The sequence below is a fragment of the Aquarana catesbeiana genome, linkage group LG01 (assembly GCF_042186555.1).
Source record: "Aquarana catesbeiana isolate 2022-GZ linkage group LG01, ASM4218655v1, whole genome shotgun sequence".
NCBI lineage: Eukaryota > Metazoa > Chordata > Amphibia > Anura > Ranidae > Aquarana > Aquarana catesbeiana.
Window position 1 is genome coordinate 597,300,959 of NC_133324.1, and position 23,051 is coordinate 597,324,009.

The window sequence follows — 23,051 nt, forward strand, 5'->3', positions numbered from 1 at the left end:
ATTTATTTTTGCATTTTTTTTTATACAGAGCCATGAGAACAACTCCATTCAGTTACAGAATGGACTTTCTCCATCATTTCCCCGAGGGTAATGTTTGTTTTGTTTTTATTTTTGCTTTTTTTCTTTCTTTTTTCTCCAGTGTGTGTCCTGTTATGATTACAAAACAGGTCATTTTTGTTTTTCCTGTGGCTACCAGAAGTGGAGCTAATGTATCTTGTGCCTATAGTGTTGTTTTTTTTATCAGTTCTCCCTGGTAGTAGCCTCTGTTTGTAGTTTTTTTTTTCTCTTTATGGTTCTATGTGAGTTTTGCATACGATTTTTTTTTTTTTTTTCTATAGACTCATTGATTGTGCGCACCAGATATCTAAATTGATTACTGAGACCTTCTATCTGTGTGAGGACTGCAAGAGATTTCTGCTTGACGGTATTATCGGAATGCATATTATATACATATGCAACATTTTCTATATTAGTTCCCCTTTCATAAGTACTTTCTTTCTTTAGTATAGGATCGGTAGCGGTTTTAATAATCAACTATCGACCCTCTGTTATGAAAGACTTGGGGCCTTGGATCTAAATTTGACAGTATTGTATTATGCCTGTTTTAATTGCAAGTTTTGGTATCTTGAAATATTAGAGGTATTAGTGATCCAGTGAAGAGGCAAGCAATGTTTACTACATTAAAACAGTTCTCACCATCCATTATCTTCCTGCAAGGGAACCCATCTAAATTCGTCCACCTTAAAGTATTTGAAACCTGCAAAATGTAGCATGCAATATCATTCTACTTATACTACACATTCTAGAGGTGCATCTATATTGATTGCAAATTATGTTGACTTTACCTGCAGGCAGGTACAAACGGACACTAGAGGTCACTATGTTTTTCTGTATTGTACAATCTACAGAAAATCATATGTAATAGCCAACATATACAGTATCTCACAAAAGTGAGTACACTGCTCACATTTTTGTAAATATTTTATTATATCACAATACTGAAGAAATTACACTTTGTTACAATGTACAGTGTACAGCTTGTATAACAGTGTAAATTTGCTGTCCGCTCAAAATAACTCAACACACAGCCATTAATGTCTAAACTGCTGGCAACTAAAGTGAGTACACCACTAAGTGAAAATGTCCAAATTGGGACCAAAGTGTCAATATTTTGTGTGGCCACCATTATTTTCCAGTACTGCCTCCAGCACTCATGCAGCCCCAGGTTCCAGTAATCCATGTCCTTATGCCGCGTACACACGGTCGGACTTTCTGGCATACTTGGTCCGGCGGACCAGAGTGTGCCGGACAATCCGCCCGTGTGTGGGCGGCGGCGGACTTTTCCGGTGGACTTCTTCCCAAAAGCCCGCCGGACCTAGATTTGAAACAAGTTTTAAATCTTTCCGTAGGACTCAGTTTCGGGCGGAAAGTCCGCTCGTGTGTGTGCTGGTCCAACGGAAAGCCCGCTCGTGTGTAGGCTGGTCCGACGGACCAGATACGACGCGAGGGCAGGGTATTGCATCTCGCGCTCTCTGCAATAGGAAAAACAAATTTTCCTATTGCGGTGAGCGCGGTGCATGCCAGGCCCTTAGGTCTGGTATGGATTATAAAGGGAACCCCCTACGCCGAAAAAACGGCGTGGGGTCCCCCCTAAAATCCATACCAGACCCCGATCCGAGCACGCAGCCTGGCCGGTCAGGAAAGGGGGTGGGGACGAGCGAGCGCCCCCCCCTCCTGAACCGTACCAGGCCGCATGCCCTCAACATGGGGGGTGGGTGCTTTGAGGGAGGGGGGCGCCCTGCGGGGCCCCCCCACCCCAAAGCACCTTGTCCCCATGTTGATGAGGACAAGGGCCTCTTCCCGACAACCCTGGCCGTTGGTTGTCGGGGTCTGCGGGCGGGGGCTTATCGGAATCTGGGAGCCCCCTTTAATAAGGGGGCCCCCAGATCCCGGCCCCCACCCTATGTGAATGAGTATGGGGTACATGGTACCCCTACCCATTCACCTAGGGAAAAAGTGTAAGTAATAAAACACACTACACAGGTTTTTAAAATATTTTATTAAACAGCTCGGGGGGGGGATCTTCCTCCGGCTTCGGGGGTCTTCTTCCGGCTTCGGGGGTCCCTCCGCTTCATCTTCTCCCGGCGTCCGGTTGGTTCTTCTCCGCTCTCTTCTCCCGGTGTTCCTGTTCTTCGGCCGGCTCCTCTGCTGTCTTCAAGTAGCTCTCTTGCCAGCAGAGGTCCGGACTTCTGGGCTTCTGGGCTTCTGGGCTTCTCTTCCCCAGATGTTGACACGACGCTCTCTCCTGCTGGACTGCTCTCCGAGGGCTGCGTTGTGACTTATATAGGTGGAGACCCCGCCCCCTTTTGATGTCACAGTCCCTGGGCATGCTGGGACTGTGACGTTTTAGGGGGCGTGGTCACTGGGTGATGTTGACCACGCCCCCTAAAACGTCACAGTCCCAGCATGCCCAGGGACTGTGACATCAAAAGGGGGCGGGGTCTCCGCCTATATAAGTCACAACGCAGCCCTCGGAGAGCAGTCCAGCAGGAGAGAGCGTCGTGTCAACATCTGGGGAAGAGAAGCCCAGAAGCCCAGAAGCCCAGAAGCCCAGAAGTCCGGACCTCTGCAGGCAAGAGAGCTACTTGAAGACAGCAGAGGAGCCGGCCGAAGAACAGGAACACCGGGAGAAGAGAGCGGAGAAGAACCAACCGGACGCCGGGAGAAGATGAAGCGGAGGGACCCCCGAAGCCGGAAGAAGATGAAGCGGAGGGACCCCCGAAGCCGGAAGAAGACCCCCGAAGCCGGAGGAAGATCCCCCCCCCCGAGCTGTTTAATAAAATATTTTAAAAACCTGTGTAGTGTGTTTTATTACTTACACTTTTTCCCTAGGTGAATGGGTAGGGGTACCATGTACCCCATACTCATTCACATAGGGTGGGGGGCCGGGATCTGGGGGCCCCCTTATTAAAGGGGGCTCCCAGATTCCGATAAGCCCCCGCCCGCAGACCCCGACAACCAACGGCCAGGGTTGTCGGGAAGAGGCCCTTGTCCTCATCAACATGGGGACAAGGTGCTTTGGGGTGGGGGGGCCCCGCAGGGCGCCCCCCTCCCCCAAAGCACCCACCCCCCATGTTGAGGGCATGCGGCCTGGTACGGTTCAGGAGGGGGGGGGCGCTCGCTCGTCCCCACCCCCTTTCCTGACCGGCCAGGCTGCGTGCTTGGATCGGGGTCTGGTATGGATTTTAGGGGGGACCCCACGCCGTTTTTTCGGCGTAGGGGGTTCCCTTTATAATCCATACCAGACCTAAGGGCCTGGTATGCCCCGCGACGGGGCTCGCAAGGTGTCAATCTCGCCGATAAAAGCGGCAAGATTGACATCCTTTTCTAGTCCCGTCGCACCTGAGTCACGTTCAAAATGAACGGACTTGTCCGTGTGTGGGCAAGTCCGTTCATTCTGAAAGTCCGCCGGAACTCCGGCGAAAGTCCGTCGGAAAGACGGGCGGACTTAGCCCGCCGGAAAGTCCGGGTGTGTGTGGGCAAGTCCGTCCGTTTTAAAGTCCGGCGCACCTGGCGGACAAAGTCCGTCGGAAAGTGTGCCGGACCAAGTAGGATAGAAAGTCCGACCGCGTGTACGCGGCATTAGTCTGCTTGTCTTCAGCAAACTGTTTGTGGACTTTCTTGTGTATCATCTTTAGAAGAGGCTTCCTTCAGGAACAACAGCCATGCAGACCAATTTGATGCAGTGTGCGGCGCATGGTCTGAGCACTGACAGGCTGACCCCCCACCCATTTAACCTCTGCAGCAATGGTGGCAGCTCTCATACGTCTATTCCCCAAAGACAACCTCTGGATATGATGCTGGGCATGTGCACTCAACTTCTTTGGTCGACCATGGCGAGGCTGCTCTGAGTGGAACCTGTCCTGTTAAACCGCTGTATGGCCTTGGCCATCGTGCTGCAGCTCAGTTTCAGGGTCTTGGCAATCTTCTTACAGCCTAGGCCATCTTTATGTAGAGCAACAATTCTTTTTTTCAGATCCTCAGAGACTTCTTTGCTATGAGGTGCCATGTTGAACTTCCAGCGACCAGTATGAGAGAGGGAGAGCGATAACACCAAATTTAACACACCTGCTCCCCATTCACACCTGAGACTTTGTAACACCAAGGAGTCACATGACACTAGGGAGAGATAATGGCTGATTGGGCCCAATTTGGACATTTTCACTTAGAGTGTACTCACTTTTGTTGCCAGCGGTTTAGACATTAATGGCTGTGTGTTGAGTTATTTTGAGGGGACAGCAAATTTATACTGTTATACAAGCTGTACACTTATTATATTACATTGTAACAAAGTGTAATTTCTTCAGTATTGTGATATAATAAAATATTTACAAAAATGTGAGCGGCGTACTCACTTTTGTGAGATACTGTATATACCTCCTTCATATTCATCTGAGGTATTTAAAGACTTTCTGCATTTTACCTCTCATGGTTTTTAATAGGAGACTTTAATAACTATCTTGATTCCTCCTTGGATAAATATAGTACCATTGGGGGTCAATCGACTTCCACATGTACCTCTTTTGCTGGCTTTATTTGGGAGATTGGCCTGATGGATATTTGGCAGGGACGTGTAGTCTGGGGAGGCAGGTAAGGCAGAGCCTCACCTGCCACGAACAAAAAAAACAAACAAAAAATGGTCAAGCTTCGAGAGTCGTAGCTTGGTGACCCCAAATTTGCCTGGATGCTGAGTGAGTGAAAGATGGTCCCTCGCTCAGCTCCATAGCATTGGAGGGCGGAAGCGACGTCAAATGTCAGTTCCGCCCCAATGCTCTTAAAGGAGAATTTTTTTTTTTTTTAATTTATTTATTTGTATTGCATTTTAGTGTAACTATAGGTCTTTTTGATCTCATGATCTCATATTTAAGAGGTCCTGTCATGCTTTTTTTCTATTACAAGGGATAGTTACATTCCTTGTAATAGGAATAAAAGTGACCTAAAATGTTTTTTTTAAAGGATAGTGTCCCGACGAGCTTGCGCGCAGAAGTTAACGCATACGTGAGTAGCGCACGCATATAAAAACGTTGTTCAAACCACACATGTGAGGTATTGCCACGATCATTAGAGCAAGAGCAATACTTCTAGCCCTAGACCTCCTCTGTAACTCAAAAATGGTAACCTGTACAAATCTTTAAACATCGCCTATGGAGATTTTTATGGGGAAGAGTTTGTCGCCATTCCACGAGTGGGAGCAATTTTGAAGCGTCACATGTTGGGTATCAATTTACTCGGCATAACATTATCTTTCACAATAAAAAAAAATTTGAGCTAACTTTCCTGTTGTCTTATTTTTTAATTGAAAAAAGTGTATTTTTTCCAAAAAAAGTGCGCTTGTAAGACTGCTGCGCAAATACGATGTGACAGAAAGTATTGCAATGACTGCCATTTTATCTAGGGTGTTAGAAAAAATATTTAATGTTTGAGGGTTCTAAGTAATTTTTTAGCTAAACAAAATTATTTTAACTTGTAAACACAGAGTCTGAAAAATTGGCCCGTCCTTAAGTGGTTAATTACCACATATGGCTCCTTTTCAGGTTTTACAATAAATTGGGATAAGTTGGTCCTCTTACCATTAGACCATCTGGTGACCAATCTGCCGAGTTCTGCGTCCCAAATAGTTGTAGTTTCTGCATTTAAATATTTAGGTGTCCAAGTTACATCACAAGTGAACGAGCATGTACAGAAGAATTTAAATCCACTGCTCAAGCGCCTTAAGCAAAGTGGGAAAATATGGAGTAAGCTACCTTTAACGGTAGTTGGTAGGGCCAATCTGGTAAAGATGGTTGGGTTGCCACAACTGATGTATATTTTACATAACTGTCCTATATGGCTGCCCCAGAGATTTTTTCGGCAGGTAGACACCCTTTTTAGATATTTTATTTGGAGATACAAGCACCCACAGATTTGATTGGAAATGCTGCAATTACCTAAGGATGGAGGGGGTCTAGCTGTCCCTAAAGCTAGAATATATTATCTTGCTTCACAACTTCAGCATCTATATGGCTGGACTATTATAGATCTTGAGGATCCTATACAGAAAGTTGTACTTTCCCAGCTTCCAGTGATGCCACTTGTGCAATTAATAGTAGCTTATCATTTTTATAGTAAACGTCCTCTCCCTACATCTCATTTAATTTTTAAAGTCTGGACTACTGTTCAACAACTTACCTCTCATGAAGGATATACCCAATATATGCCAATATGGAAGAACCCACGATTACCAGAGGTAGCGAAGCTTGAAAACTTTAATTCATGGCAAGGGGCTGGCATTGAATTTTTATACCAGCTTTTTGATAATGGGGTTTTATACCCATTTGACAAACTAGTAAAGAAACATAATTTGTCTAATAAATAATTTTTTCAGTATTTGCAGCTACGGCATGCTTTGCAGAGTCAGGCAGCGACTTTTTCTGTAAAATATAGTCCCTCTCCAATTCTAGCTAAAGCAGTATCTACAAGTTATTCCAAACAGAGACTTATTGGTGACATATACAGTATCTCACAAAAGTAAGTACACCCCTCACAAATAAAGCCAGCAAAAGAGGTACATGTGGAAGTCGATTGATCCCCAGTGGTACCATATTTATCCAAGGAGGAGTTAAGATAGTTATTAAACCCAATGGACATCAGATTTATCAGAATGTAAATATTTTATTATATATTTTCATGTGACAACAATGAAGAAATGAAACTTTGCTACAATGTAAATTAGTGAGTGTACAGCTTGTATAACAGTGTAAATTTCCTATCCCTTCAAAATAACTCAACACACAGCCATTCATTTCTAAACCACTGGCAACAAAAGTGAATACACCCCTAAGTGAAAATGTACAAATTGGGCCCAATTAGCCATTTTCCCTCCCTTGTGTTATGTGACTTGTTAGTGTTACAAGGTCTCAGGTGTGGATGGGGAGCAGGTGTGTTAAATTTGGTGTTATCGTTCTCACTCTCTCATACTGGTCACTGGAAGTTCAACATGGCACCTCGTGGCAAACAACTCTCTGAGGATCTGAAAAAAAGAATTGTTGCTCTACTTAAAGATGGCCTAGGCTTTAAGAAAATTGCCAAGACCTTGAAACTGAGCTGCAGCATGGTGGCCAAGACCATACAGCGGTTTAACAGGACAGGTTCCACTCAGAACAGTCCTCACCATGGTCGATCAAAGAAGTTGGGTGCACATGCTCAGCGTCATATCCAGAGGTTGTCACTGGGAAATAGACGTATGAGTGCTGCCACCATTGCTGCAAAGGTTAAAGGGGTGGGGGGTCAGCCTGTCAGTGCTCAGACCATGCACCGCACACTGCATCAAATTGGTCTGCATGGCTGTCGTCCGAGAAGGAAACCTCTTCTAAAGATGATGCACAAGAAAGCCCACAAACAGTTTGCTGAAGACAAGCAGACTAATGACATGGATTACTGTCCTGTGGTCTGATGATACCATAAACTTATTTAGTTCAAATGGTGTCAAGCGTGTGTGGCAGAAACCAGGGGAGGAGTACAAAGACATGAGTGTCTTGCCTACAGTCAAGCATAGTGGTGGGAGTGTCATGGTCTGAGGCTGCTGGCACTGGGGAGCTACAGTTCATTGAGGGAAACATGAATGCCAACATGTACTGTGACACACTGAAGCAGAGCATGATCCCCTCCCTTCGGAGACTGGGCCGCAGGGCAGTATTCCAACATTATATTGACCCCAAACACACCTCCAAAACAACCAATGCCTTTCTTGGAAGCTGAGGGTAAAGGTGATGGACTGGCCAAGCATGTCTCCAGACCTAAACCCTACTGAGCATCTGTGGAGCATCCTTAAACAGAAGGTGGAGGAGCGCAAGGTCTCTAACATTCACCAGCTCCGTGATGTCGGCATGTCGTGATTTTTTTTTACTGGTGGAAGGCTCTTGTGCTACACCTTGATTGTACCAGTTGGAGAGTTGCGTATTCAAGTTATTAACCTTACACTAGGGATGAGCCGACCACCTCCAGTTCGGTTCGTACCAGAACTTGCGAACAGGCGAAAAATTTGTGCGAACACGCAAACACCATTAAAGTCTATGGGACACGAACATGAAAAATCAAAAGTGCTTATTTTAAAGGCTTATATGCATGTTATTGCCATAAAAAGTGTTTGGGGACTCGGGTCCTGCCCCAGGGGACATGTATCAATGCAAAAAAATTCAAAACTGACTTTTTTCAGGAGCAGTGATTTTAATAATGCTTAAAGTGAAACAAAAAAAAAAGATATATTCCTTTAAATATCGTGTCGGGGGGCGGGGGGGAGTGTGTCTTTAGTATGCCTGTAAAGTAGCACATCTTTCCCGTGTTTAGAACAGTACCACAGCAAAATGACATCTCTAAAGGAAAAAAATATCATTTAAAACTGCTTGCGGCTGTAATGAATTGTCGGGTCCCAGCAATATAGATAAAAATCATTTAAAAAAAGGGCATAGGTCTGGTATGGTTATTGAGTAGAATTATAGGGGTCTGATAATGTTGAGTTTTATATATATATATATATATATATATATATATATATATATATATATATATATAAATAGAGGCTATCACTTTAAAAATTGGTAATGCACCTCTCTTTACTTTCCCTAGACGTTCTCCTTTTCTTTTGTTTCAATTCCTGGGAAACCAAAACTACTGGATATGTGTGATGACACAAACTACTTATAAGAACCCAAAAAGCTGCTCAATATGACTTCCTTATCAAAACCAGTCTGAACCAAACAAATACTGCTTAAATCTATTTTTTTTGCCAGTCACATGATGTGTACACCCATTTAACTGTTCCCTTGCTACTAGGAAGATATGGACATTGATTGGACTAAACTATACGATCACACCTATATCACACCTAACACACACACCCATATTTTATGCTTATTCATACATATAAAATTGTATAATCTGTAGATGTAAGCTCAGAAACACTTTCACTTTTACTCACTTATAGTAGCCGAGAACTGTGTTGTATTTCTCCACTGCAATGAATAAAAATGCACCTATCTGGATCTACTATCTCATCTGAATGTCTTGTTTTGGAGACTCCCTAACCTGATTTAACAGAATGGTACCTGCAACTCGGATACAGTCCAGTGGGCTCCTGGCCAGAGAGACACGAAACTCACGTTGAGCAGACAAGTGGCCACGGTAAGAAACTGTTATTCTTACTTATTCTGCTCTCCGTGGCGAGTAATTAGTCGGTGTCTGGAGTACATTGGCTGAAGGAGTCTTATGCTGTTGATGAGATGGTGAGATTAAAGTAAAATTAAGTGTAAACTAGAGTAATATTGATGTTACACAGTTTGACCCAAATATCTCCCTACTTTACCTGTTGCAGAAATAATAGAGCCGATAATAATTATCATTGTTGATGTTTTGTTTCTATGCTTGGGGTGTCAATGGATTTATGAGACTTGTGAGAAGGTCTGACCAGAGGACTGTAGTAGTGAGCCTGTGTGGCGAGTAATGCCTATGTGGCAAGTGTACAGGCCTGTGTGGCCAAGTGTAATAAAGTGCCATTTGATGGCTAGTGTGTGTGGCCCAGGAGAAATTTTGGGTGACGACCCACAAATTTTGTAAGTAGAGATTCGAGAGTGAGGACTTTAGATTGGGAGTAAGACGCTCCCATGGACCTTTCAAGCCGGGAGAGGTAGAAGTGGCACAAGTAAATTAGGTAGTATGAAAGAAATGGCACCAAGACTATTATAGGCTGGACAAAAACAGACCAGATCCAATACCAGCAGAAGGAGTTATGATCAACTTGGATTTCTGTGTATGTTAATTTTTATGGCAGATTGACAGAGTTGGATAAGGGGATTAAATGTGTACAATATTGGATTTTTGAAAGTATGCAACGTGATGGAATTTTGGGTGGAAGCTAAGAGCCTGTCAAAGTTTTTCTAATGCATATCACTGATGGGTCTAGCAAAAATGAATTAGACCAGGCAATGCAAGTGTTATCTAAATGTTTGAGAAGCAGAAGGATAATGCTACGTTTGAATGTTTTGTAAAATACTGATGAGAGAAGCCTGCTCGTTTTTTTCGCAGCTTCCTCACCTCCCACCTTTGTGTTTCTGTGTTAGAAAGGAGTAAGGTGCCCCTCCCCTTCACATTCCTGTGTAAAATTGTGTGTTTGTAAAAGAGAGAAATCAGAAGGTTATTGATGATTTAACCACTTCCCGCCCGCCCTATAGCGGATTGACGTCCGGGAAGTGGTTCTGTTATCCTGACTGGACGTCATATGACGTCCAGCAGGATAACACGCCGCAGCGTGCCCCCGGGGGCGCTCATCGCGGCGATCGGTGGAGCGGTGTGTCAGTCTGACACACCGCTACACTGATCTTGGTAAAAAGCCTCCGGCGGTGGCTCTTTACCACGTGATCAGCCATGTCCAATCACGGCTGATCACGCTGTCAATAGGAAGAGCCGTTGATCGGCTCTTCCTCACTCGCGTCTGACAGACACGATTAGAGGAGAGCCGATCGGCAGCTCTCCTGGCCCTCAGATCACCACACTGGACCACCAGGGATCGCCACTAGGACCACCAGGGTAGGGGCAACATGTGGATGGCCAGGTATGTACCCCATGGCCATCCACATGTGCCCAGTGTGCCAAATCTGTGCCAAATAGTGCCCACAAATGGGCACTGATTGGCACCATTATGTTGCAGTGATGCCCAGCAATGCCACCCTTAGGGGCATCACTGCAAACAAGCAGTGCCATCAGTGCCACCCATCAGTGTCCGTTCATGCCACCTGTCAGTGCCCATCAGTGCCCATCTATCAGTGCCCATCCATGCCCTTCTGTGCCAACTATCAGTGCCACCTATGAGTGCCCATCAATGCCACCTATGAGTGCCCATCAATGCCACCTATGAGTGCCCATCAGTGCCACCTATAAGTGCCCATCTGTGCCACCTATGAGTGCCCATCTGTGCCGCATACCAGTGCCACCTATCAGTGCCCATCAGTGCCGCCTATCAGTGCCCATCAGTGCCGCCTATCAGTGCCCATCATCAGTGCCCGTCAGTGCCACCTCATCAGTGCCACCTCATTGGTGCCACCTCATCGGTGCCCATCAGTGCCGCCGTATCAGTGCCCGTCAGTGCAGCCATATCAGTGCCCGTCATTGAAGAAGAAAACTTACTTATTTACAAAAAAGTTTTAACAGAAACAAAGAAAAACTTGTTTTTTTTCAAAATTTTGGGTCTTTTTTTATTTGTTGCGCAAAAAATAAAAACCGCAGAGGTGATCAAATACCACCAAAAGAAAGCTCTATTTGTGGGAACAAAATGATAAAAAATTTTTTGGGTACAGTGTAGCATGACCGCGCAATTGTCATTCAAATTGCGACAGCGCTGAAAGCTGAAAATTGGTCTGGGCGGGAAGGTGTCTAAGTGCCTGGTATTGAAGTGGTTAAAGAAGTAGATAGGAGGCATGAAAGTGAATTTCACTAGAAAGTGGACAGAATGTTGTAGAATTATCAATGAGGATTGCTGGATGTGAGACAAGAAAAGAATGAGGATGTCTTTGATTACTTTAACCGTTTGCTGACCGGCTCACTCCGATATACGTCGGCAGAAGGGCACGTACAGGCATACTAATGTACCTGTACGTTGCCCTTTAAGAAGCGTTTTGTGGGCGCGCGCCCGCCGCAAACTCCATGAGTGTGATTACAGGTCCCGCAGACTCGATGTCCGCGAGGATACCCGCGATCCTGTAATGGAGAGAAAGAACGGGGAAATGCTGATGTAAACAAGCATTTCCCCATTCTGCCTAGTGACAGGACACTGATCAGAGCTCCCTCTAATCGGGAGCGGTGATCAGTGTCGTATCACATGTAGCCCCTCCCCCCACAGTTAGAATCACTCCCTGGGACACACTTAACCCCTTCATGGCCCCCTAGTGGTTAACCCCTTCACTGCCAGTCACATTTACACAGTAATCAATACATTTTTAATGGCACTGATCGCTGTATAAATGTGAATGGTTCCAAAATAGCGCCAAAAGTGTCTGATCTGTCCGCCATAATGTCGCAGTCATGATAAAAAACACTGATCACCTCCATTACTAGTAAAAAAAAATATATTAATAAAAATGCCATAAAACTATCCCCTATTTTGTAGATGCTATAACTTATGCGCAAACAATCAATAAACACTTATTATTTTCACCAAAAATATGTAGAAGAATACGTATCGGCCTAAATTGAGGAAAAAATTTTTTTTTTTATATATTTTTTGGGGATATTTATTATAGCAAAAAGTGGATGTGACTGAGTACTAACTTTACTGCCATAATAAGGAAACAAGAAATTGAATGGGCTTTGCTTAACAAACTTAATGCTTTTATAGCCTAAGATGAGGTTCAAGAAGATAATGTGTTTTTCAAAGAGAAACCAGGAAATGTTTAAATTATAATAAAATTGGGCATCTTGCCAAAAAGCGCATATACCAAAGAACATTGTAAACAAGATGATGGAATAACAGAATTGCAGATGAGGAATCAAAGCTACGATAGCCTTTGTTTGGCTGGTGATTTTATGGTTGCATCCATTTCTAACCCTACTGAGATAAATCACATTAATAGGTTTAGTGGGAAAGATGAGAAGCAATTGTTTATGCTCAGTAGGGATGAGCTTCGAGTTCGAGTTGAACTCATGTTTGACTTGAACATCGGCTGTTCGCCAGTTCGCCGAACAGCGAACAATTTGGGGTGTTTGTGGCAAATTCGAATGCCGCGGAACACCCTTTAAAAGTCTATGGGAGAAATCAAAAGTGCTAATTTTAAAGGCTTATATGCATGGTATTGTCATAAAAAGTGTTTGGGGACCTGGGTCCTGCCCCAGGGGACATGGATCAATGCAAAAAAAAGTTTGAAAAACGCCCGTTTTTTCGGGAGCAGTGATTTTAATAATGCTTAAAGTGAAACAATAAAAGTGTAATATCCCTTTAAATTTCGTACCTGGGGGGTGTCTATAGTATGCCTATAAAGGGGCACATGTTTCCCGTGCTTAGAACAGTCTGACAGCAAAATGACATTTCAAAGGAAAAAAAGTCATTTAAAACTACTCGCGGCTATTAATGAATTGCTGGTCCGACAATACATATAAAAGTTCCTTGATAAAAACGGCATGGGAATTCCCCACAGGGGAACCCCAAACCAAAATTTAAAAAAAAATGATGTGGGGGGGTCCCCCTAAATTCCATACCAGGCCCTTCAGGTCTGGTATGGATATTAAGGGGAACCCCGGCAAAAAATTTTTTTGAAAAATGGCGTGGGGTCCCCCCTTAAAATCCATACCAGACCCTTCAGGTCTGGTATGGATTTTAAGGGGAACCCCGCGCCAAATTTTTTTTAAAAAACGGCGTGGGGTCCCCCCAAAGATCCATACCAGACCCTTATCCGAGCACACAACCTGGCAGGCCGCAGGAAAAAAAAGGGGGGACGAGAGAGCGCCCCCCCTCCTGAACCATACCAGGCCACATGCCCTCAACATTGGGAGGGTGCTTTGGGGTAGCCCCCCAAAACACCTTGTCCCCAAGTTGATGGGGACAAGGGCCTCATCGCCACAACCCTTGCCCGGTGGTTGTGGGGGTCTGCGGGCGGGGGGCTTATCTTATCTTCTTCTCCTCGGGCCGCTCCGCATCCTTGATGGCATGGAGGGAGGCTCCCGCTGTGTGACGCTTCTCTCTTCATCTTTTTCTTCATCTTTTCCTCTTCATCTTTTTCTCTTCATCTTCTTGTCTTCATCTTCTTTTCGGGCCGCTCCGCATCCATGATGTCATGGAGGGAGGCTCCCGCAGTGTGATGCTTCTCCTCTTCTGACGGTTCTTAAATAACGGGGGTGGGGCCACCCGGTGACCCCGCCCCCTCTGACGCACGGGGACTTGATGGGGACTTCCCTGTGGCATTGCCCGTGATGTCAGAAGGGGGCGGGGTTACGTAACGGGTGACCCCACCCCCTTAAAGTACTGGCACCAGTCCCATCTTTGCCTTCTTAAGTTCAACTGAGAGGTGTTCAACTTGTCTGAACAGTCTTTCCCTGAAGGTTGGCACTCCAGAAGATTGTTGTCACGTTTTCTGTATATCCTGCAATCTTAAATGATGTGAAACCTCCTCATCCTGCTCTGTTGACCACAAACCCTTTCAAACCATGTATAAAATAGATCCAGTTGATGAATGCACCAAGAGCCATTTTGTGGCAAGAACACAAAAAGAAAACTGCAGCTGCAACCTGTGCCAGTGGTGCTGTACAAAAGGGAAGATATGTTTTGAACAGATGTTATGAAAAAATATGCTAATTAAATCTTGAAAAGAGCAAGGACAAAACATTTGTCATCAGCAAAGCTGAGCAAGTATGAAGCAATACTGCTTGAATTAGGAGAAATAGAAGTGAAAAGATGTACTACAATCAATCCTCCCAGCTTTTTCCTAGAGAGAGAAGACCTCGAAGAGGAGGGTGACCACATCTGCTTAAAACTTATGGAAGAAGAAATGCAGCAAATCTCCTCAGTAAAGGACACTCCTCTTGAAAACTCTGACATGATCCTGTTTGCAGAGGGCTCACGCCTATATAAAGATGGAGTCCTAAGAAATTGCAAGAATCTGCACCTTATGATTGGAATAAAATCATGTAAAGGGACGGAGCAAAGAGGGATCAAGATGGACTCTTGTGCAAGGGAAATGGAATATGTGTCCCACCTCAAACGGAGAAGATGATCATGCAACTAGCCCATGGCCCGAGTCATGTAGGCCCTAAGGCAATAGAGAGAAACATAAGCAAGGCTAGATGGTTTATTCGATACTCCAGAAATTCATGTCAAGACTTTTTTGAGGGATGCATAATCTGTGCTAAAAATAACCCAGGAAAACAGACCAGAGTAACACAAAGACATTTGGCCAAGTCACTTTTCCCTTTCCAAAGACTTCAGATTGATTGCATTCAATTGCCCAAGTCAGGCCAATATCAATATGTTTTGGTGTGCGTAGACATGTTTTCAAGCTGAATAGAAGCCTGACTGGTGGCTAATAGGGATGAGCCGAACACCCCCCTGTTCGGTTCGCACCAGAACATGCGAACAGGAAAAAAGTTCGTTCGAACATGCGAACACCGTTAAAGTCTATGGGACACGAACATGAATAATCAAAAGTGCTAATTTTCAAGGCTTATATGCAAGTTATTGTCATAAAAAGTGTTTGGGGACCTGGGTCCTGCCCCAGGGGACATGGATCAATGCAAAAAAAAGTTTTAAAAACGGCAGTTTTTTCAGGAGCAGTGATTTTAATAATGCTTAAAGTCAAACAATAAAAGTGTAATATCCCTTTAAATTTTGTACCTGGGGGGGTGTCTATAGTGTGCCTGTAAAGGGGCGCATGTTTCCTGTGTTTAGAACAGTCTGACAGCAAAATGACATTTTGAAGGAAAAAACTCATTTAAAACTACCCGCGGCTATTGCATTGCCGACAATACACATAGAAGTTCATTGATAAAAACGGCATGGGAATTCCCCAAAGGGGAACCCCGAACCAAAATTAAAAAAAAAAAATGACGTGGGGGTCCCCCTAAATTCCATACCAGGCCCTTCAGGTCTGGTATGGATTTTAAGGGGAACCCCGCGCCAAAAAAAAAAAAAAAAAAACGGCGTGGGGTCCCCCCAAAAATCCATACCAGACCCTTATCCGAGCACGCAACCTGGCAGGCCGCAGGAAAAGAGGGGGGGACAAGAGTGCGGCCCCCCCCCCCCTCCTGAACCGTACCAGGCCACATGCCCTCAACATTGGGAGGGTGCTTTGGGGTAGCCCCCCAAAACACCTTGTCCCCATGTTGATGAGGACAAGGGCCTCATCCCCACAACCCTGGCCGGTGGTTGTGGGGGTCTGCGGGCGGGGGGGCTTATCGGAATCTGGAAGCCCCTTTTAACAAGGTGACCCCCAGATCCCGGCCCCCCCCCTGTGTGAAATGGTAAGGGGGTACATAAGTACCCCTACCATTTCACGAAAAAAGTGTCAAAAATGTTAAAAATGACAAGAGACAGTTTTTGACAATTCCTTTATTTAAATGCTTCTTCTTTCTTCTATCTTCCTTCATCTTCTGGTTCTTCTGGCTCTTCTGGTTCTTCTGGTTCTTCCTCCGGCGTTCTCGTCCAGCATCTCCTCCGCGGCGTCTTCTGTCTTCTTCTCCTCGGGCCGCTCCGCACCCATGGCATGGGGGGGAGGCTCCCGCTCTTCTCTTCTTCTTTTCTTCTTTTCTTCTTTTCTTCTTTTCTTCTCTTCTTCACTTCTTCTTCATTTTCTTCTCCGGGCCGCTCCGCAATCCATGCTGGCATGGAGGGAGGCTCCCGCTGTGTGACGGCGCTCCTCGTCTGACAGTTCTTAAATAACGTCTGACGCACGGTGACTTGACGGGACTTCCCTGTGACGTCACGGGGAATGCCACAGGGAAGTCCCGTCAAGTCACCGTGCGTCAGAGGGGGGCGGGGTCACCGGGTGGCCCCGCCCCCCCCCCCGTTATTTAAGAACTGTCAGACGAGGAGCGCCGTCACACAGCGGGAGCCTCCCTCCATGCCAGCATGGATTGCGGAGCGGCCCGGAGAAGAAAATGAAGAAGAAGAGAAGAAGAGAAGAAAAGAAGAAAAGAAGAAAAGAAGAAGAGAAGAAGAGAAGAGCGGGAGCCTCCCCCCCATGCCATGGGTGCGGAGCGGCCCGAGGAGAAGAAGACAGAAGACGCCGCGGAGGAGATGCTGGACGAGAACGCCGGAGGAAGAACCAGAAGAACCAGAAGAGCCAGAAGAACCAGAAGATGAAGGAAGATAGAAGAAAGAAGAAGCATTTAAATAAAGGAATTGTCAAAAACTGTCTCTTGTCATTTTTAACATTTTTGACACTTTTTTCGTGAAATGGTAGGGGTACTTATGTACCCCCTTACCATTTCACACAGGGGGGGGGCTGGGATCTGGGGGTCACCTTGTTAAAGGGGGCTTCCAGATTCCGATAAGCCCCCCGCCCGCAGACCCCCACAACCACCGGCCAGGGTTGTGGGGATGAGGCCCTTGTCCTCATCAACATGGGGACAAGGTGTTTTGGGGGGCTACCCCAAAGCACCCTCCCAATGTTGAGGGCATGTGGCCTGGTACGGTTCAGGAGGGAGGGGGGGCCGCACTCTTGTCCCCCCCTCTTTTCCTGCGGCCTGCCAGGTTGCGTGCTCGGATAAGGGTCTGGTATGGATTTTTGGGGGGACCCCACGCCGTTTTTTTTTTTTTTTTTTTGGCGCAGGGTTCCCCTTAAAATCCATACCAGACCTGAAGGGTCTGGTATGGAATTTAGGGGGAACCCCACGTCATTTTTTTTTTTTAATTTTGGTCGGGGTTCCCCTTAATATCCATACCAGACCTGAAGGGCCTGGTATGGAATTTAGGGGGACCCCCACGTCATTTTTTTTTTTAAATTTTGGTTCGGGGTTCCCCTTTGGGGAATTCCCATGCCGTTTTTATCAATGAACTTCTATGTGTATTGTCGGCAATGCAATAGCCGCGGGTAGTTTTAAATGAGTTTTTTCCTTCAAAATGTCATTTTGCTGTCAGACTGTTCTAAACACAGGAAACATGCGCCCCTTTACAGGCACACTATAGACACCCCCCAGGTACGAAATTTAAAGGGATATTACACTTTTATTGATTGACTTTAAGTATTATTAAAATCACTGCTCCTGAAAAAACGGCCGTTTTTAAAACTTTTTTTTGCATTGATCCATGTCCCCTGAGGCAGGACCCAGGTCCCCAAACACTTTTTATGACAATAACTTGCATATTAGCCTTTAAAATTAGCACTTTTGATTTCTCCCATAGACTTTTAAAGGGTGTTCCGCGGCATTCGAATTTGCCGCGAACACCCCAAATTGTTCGCTGTTTGGTGAACTTGCGAACAGCCAATGTTCGAGTCGAACATGAGTTCGACTCGAACTCGAAGCTCATCCCTAGTGGCTAAAGCAAATGCCAAGACAACAGCAAAGAAGCTCCTTTCCGAAATAATATGCTTTGGAGTCCCTGAAACCATAGAGAATGACAGAGGAACACATTTCACTGGACAGATCATGCAAATTATATGCAAGGACTTGGAAATTGAGCAGGCCTTCCATGCCCATATCAGCCTCAGAGTTCAGAGAAGGTAGAAAAATATAATGGAATCATTAAAGACAGGATAGCTAAATCAATGCAGGAAAAGGGAAGACGGGTCAGTAAAGAAACAATAAAGAACTGTTGCCTCTGGTTCTTTACAACATCAGGATTACCCCTACTTATAGGTCAGAGAACTTGAGCCCTTGTGAGATTTTGTTTGGGGGCCCACCAAAGACAGGGTTTTATTTTCCACATTAGACTGCTGTAATGTACAATGATTTTGTTTTTTATGTAATTGTCTAATACAAGCAGCTAACTGCGATGCACAAGTTTGTTTTTGATTCAATTCCAGATCCAGATCATGTAACTGGAACACATGATTTACAGCCAGGTGATTGGGTCCTAGTAAAAGAACATGTGAAAGTATCTTTGAGACCAAAGTTTGAAGGACCCTTCCAAGTGCTCCTGACAACTGCTACAGCTGTAAAGTGACATGGATACATGCCAGCCATTGCAGGAAAGTACGGCTAATTTCAAAAGATGAGCAATCTACTGTTATGCCTTTGCGAGATCTTAGCAGTCAAGGCTATAAAGGAAAATCACCTGTACAAATTACACATGCTAACAGGCATAAGGAGTAATTTGAGTAATTGCTAGATATGTTCACATAGGCCAGATAGTAAAAAAAAAAAGGCACACCTAGTACCCATTTACTTTCATGCTGAGTTTAAGCAATACAAGGCTGCCCAAAAACTAGTATGTCCAGAATATCACAAATGTTCTATTATTGTGAAAATACATTTTATGCTACACATAACTTAAGGTCCTTGGGAATATCCCCTTGTTTAGTAAGGGAAAGAGGTATACAATGTGACATTATGATAGGAAATGCGACAAACTCAGATTACACTTTGTTTAGAAATGGTAAATGTTCATGGATTCAACAGATATTTTTTATTTGTCCTCATGGGAATCATTGTTATATAACTGCTTGTTTATTTTTTTCAGGTGTGCTAAATGTGAAATACAAAAGATTACTACAATCACAGTTAGAACTGAGGGAGATGACCTCAAGGAAGAGATAGAGTGTTGTCAGATTAGCAGATTCGTATGATGCTGAGATGGGTGATATGAATTAGTAAAGATATGTATCCACATACACCCTAAGAAGAACTTTGCTCCACATAGATGTGAAGTAGTACTGTGGACCCTCTGGTATCACACTAGGTTACTAGGTAGGGAAGATTTGGTAGTGACCCCTCCATAGGGGTCAAGAGGAGGGAAATTAATAGAACTATAGGGGTCTGATTATTGTTGATATATATATATATATATATATATATATATATATATACAGTATCTCACAAAAGTGAGTACACCCCTCACATTTTTGTAAATAGTTTATTATATCTTTTCATGTGACATCACTGAAGAAATGACACTTTGCTACAATGTGAAGTAGAGAGTGTACAGCTTGTATAACAGTGTCAATTTGCTGTCTCCTCAAAATAACTCAACACACAGCCATTAATGTCTAAACCGCTGGCAACAAAAGTGAGTACTTTAATTAAGGGGAACCCTGCATCAAGATTAAAAAAAATGGTGTAGGGGTCCCCCCCTAAAATCTGTACCAGACCCTTATCTGAGCACCAACCTGGCAAACCGCAGGAAAAGGGGGGAAAGAGAGAGTGCTCCCCCTACTGAACCATACCAGGCCACATGCCCTCAACATGGGGACATGTTGATGGGGACAAGGGCCTCATCCCCACAACCTTGCCGGGTGGTTGTGAGGGTCTGTGGGCGAGGGCTTATCGGTATCTGGAAGCTCCCTTTAACAAGGGGACCCTCAGATCCCGCCACCCCATGTGAATGGGTATCAAGGAACATTGTACCCCTACACATTCACCAAAAATGTGTCAAAAAAGTAAAAATGATAGGAGACAGTTTGGGACAATTCCACCCAGGGACGTAAAGAGGTGACCCCACCCTCAGCTATATAAGAGCTGTCATTGCAAAAAGCCTGCAGTCGTGGGATGCCTCCCATCGAGGCAGAGTTTTCCATTTTTTTTTGTTTTTTTTTCTCGGGTCGTCGGTTTTCACCATTTTGACACTTTGTTTGATGAATGTGTAGGGGTACAATGTACCCGATACCCACTGGGGGGCCAGGATCTGGGGTCCCCTTGTTAAAGGGGGCTTCCAAATTCCGATAGGCCCCCCGCCCGCAGATCCCCACAGCCACCATGCAAGGCTTGTGGGGATGACACCCATGTCCCCATCAACATGGGGACAAGGTGTTTTGGGGACCCCAAAACACCCTCCCCATGTTGAGGGCATGTGACCTGGTATGGTTCAGGAGGGGGGGCGCTCTCTTATTTCTCCCCCTCCCCTTTTCCTGCGGCCTGCCAGGTTGCGTGTTCGGATAAGGGTCTGTTATGGATTTTGGGGGGGACCCCACACCATTTTTTAAAATTTTGGTGCAGGTTTCCCCTTAAAATCCATACCAGACCTGAAGGGCCTGGTATGGATTTTGGGAGGGACACCCATGCAATTTTGTTTTTTAATTTTGGTGCAGGATTCCCCTTAATATCCATCCCAGACCCAAATAGCCTGGTAATGGACTGTGGGGGGAACCCATGCTGTTTTTTTCAATGATTGTTATGTATATTGCTGGTATCCAGCAATACATTACAGCCGTGAGCAGTTTTCAATTACATTTTTTGCTGCTCTCATTCATAAAACTATGTACGGCTGCCATGTAAGCAGATTTACATAGTGTGGGGAGTGGACTCAGCCCCCTGAGCCATGATTGGCCAAAGGCACCGTGCCTTTGGCCAATCATGGCTCTCACAGCAGAGCGCGCTGTTATTGGCCAAAGCATGCAGTTCAGGTGCATGCTTTGGCCTATCAACAGCCTTCAATGCACTGCGATATCGCAGTGCATTGACGGTCTCGCCAATAATTATGGGGCGTTACGTGGACGCTCGAATTTCCCGCGAATGCCCCATAATGTTTGGTATTCGGCGAACGGGCAAACATCCGATGTTCGAGTCGAAGTTACGTCTGCTGCCAAACACACAAGTGTGAGGCAACTACCTTTGGTGAGTTCATTACTGATTGGGGAGAGGTGCTTGTTACACTCACGGTGTTGTGTGAAGATCTCATCACTCTTTGGAGGATCGCTTACCCTATTTTGGCATCTTTTTGCATTATTTGTGTAACTTTCATGGACTTTCATTCTTTGATTTTCCATTTTCTACACTATTTTTTCTGAGGTTTACTCTGTTTGCCCCAAGTTATTTACATTTTATTATTGTGATGTTGCTTTTTTGATATTTTCAATGAATTGTTCTAGCATTTAGTGCTGCTGTTCTCTTTTAAATTTCAATTTTAGTGATCACGTTTACCTTTTTGTTTATTTTATAAGCTGCTTTTTTTATTTGTTCTATTCATCAATTTTTCCTTGTTTTCTCACTTTTTCTTTGGCGCAATGGTGAATGAGTGTTTCATTTAAATCACTTGTTTTTCACATTAATGGCTGTGTTGAATTATTTTGAGGGGACAGCAAATTTACACTGTTATACAAGCTGTACACTCACTACTTTACATTAGCAAAGTGTAATTTCTTCAGTGTTGTCATATGAAAAGATATAATAAAATATTTACAAAAATGTGAGGGGTGTACTCACTTTTGTGAGATACTGTATGTATTATTACAAAAAACAGCTAGAGCTAATACACAGGTTGGTAGTCTTGGGCAGTGGTGTAGGGACTTGGAGACTCTTAGTGATGAGGAGTGGGAGCAAGCTTTGGAGAACTTGACCAGAGTCTCTTTATCCTCCTTACAGTGTTTGACTCCGTTATTTATTATTCACAGGTCTCACTACACTCCTCTAAAGCTACATTCCTTGGGTAAAGCAGGTAAACCAAACTGTCCAAGGTGTACTACTGCCACAGGTACATTGAGACATATGTTGTGGCGCTGCCCTAAATTGCATTTATACTGGGAGTCTACATTTGATACATTAAATACTTTATGCTCTACGCATGTCCATTCTGACCCAAAAATAGCTTTATTAGGGATCATACCGGAAGCTGCTCTTCCATATGAAATGCACGTAATGTGGTTGCGGTCTATGTATATGGCCCATAAACTCATACTGCAGAGGATATCAAACTCTCCGACAACAGTTGTGCAATGGTCTGATGCAATTCATTTTAACTTACGAAGGGAGGAATTGACATACAAACACAGAAAATGTCGCAAAAATTTTCAGAAAATTTGGTCTTGGTGGCTAGATTCCCACCTGTTTATGTAATACGCTGTGTCTATCAATGAGGTTGTGGAAAGCTGGAAGTGGAACAGGTCCCAGGTTTGAAATAATTGTTTATATATGCCATTCTGATGTATTTTTTAAATTAAGTATATCTACTTGCTCTACATGCTGCCAATTTTATATATGAATATAACTGGCAAATTGTTGCTATGAGAAGAAGGTCTTAAGTATAAATAACTGTGATTATACAATCTGGAAGTTGCATAATTTATCTGAGTTCTTGGCATAAAATTAAGCTGCTTTTTTCTTCTTTTTTTTCTTTTCTTTTCTTTCTCTCTCTTTTTTGTTTAGTGGGGATGTATGTTTGTTTTAGTTTAGTTGTAAAATGTAAAAACCTTTTTCAATAAAAATGATCTGAGTGAATTTAAAAAAAAGCCAATTGGGAGCAATGGAGAAAATTGAGTACTGTCCGTGATACTTTTTTTATTTGCACTAACATACAATTTTTCAGGACAAGCTTTCGGGGTATGTCCCCTTCTTCAAGGTCAAAGCAATGGAAAAAGATATGTGATGCTGTTTACAAGGTTAGT

The 23,051-nt window shown here is 44.3% G+C and overlaps 1 long non-coding RNA gene across 2 annotated transcripts in view; it reads left to right on the forward strand.

Annotated features, from left to right (window-relative positions):
* LOC141107569 (uncharacterized) overlaps positions 1 to 23,051 on the forward strand; it is a 180,803-nt gene that overhangs the window by 61,013 nt on the left and 96,739 nt on the right. For both annotated transcript variants that reach the window (XR_012235933.1, XR_012235938.1), the window contains exon 2: positions 22,973 to 23,045. This is a non-coding gene — a long non-coding RNA (uncharacterized lncRNA). The remainder of the gene's footprint in view (positions 1 to 22,972; positions 23,046 to 23,051) is intronic.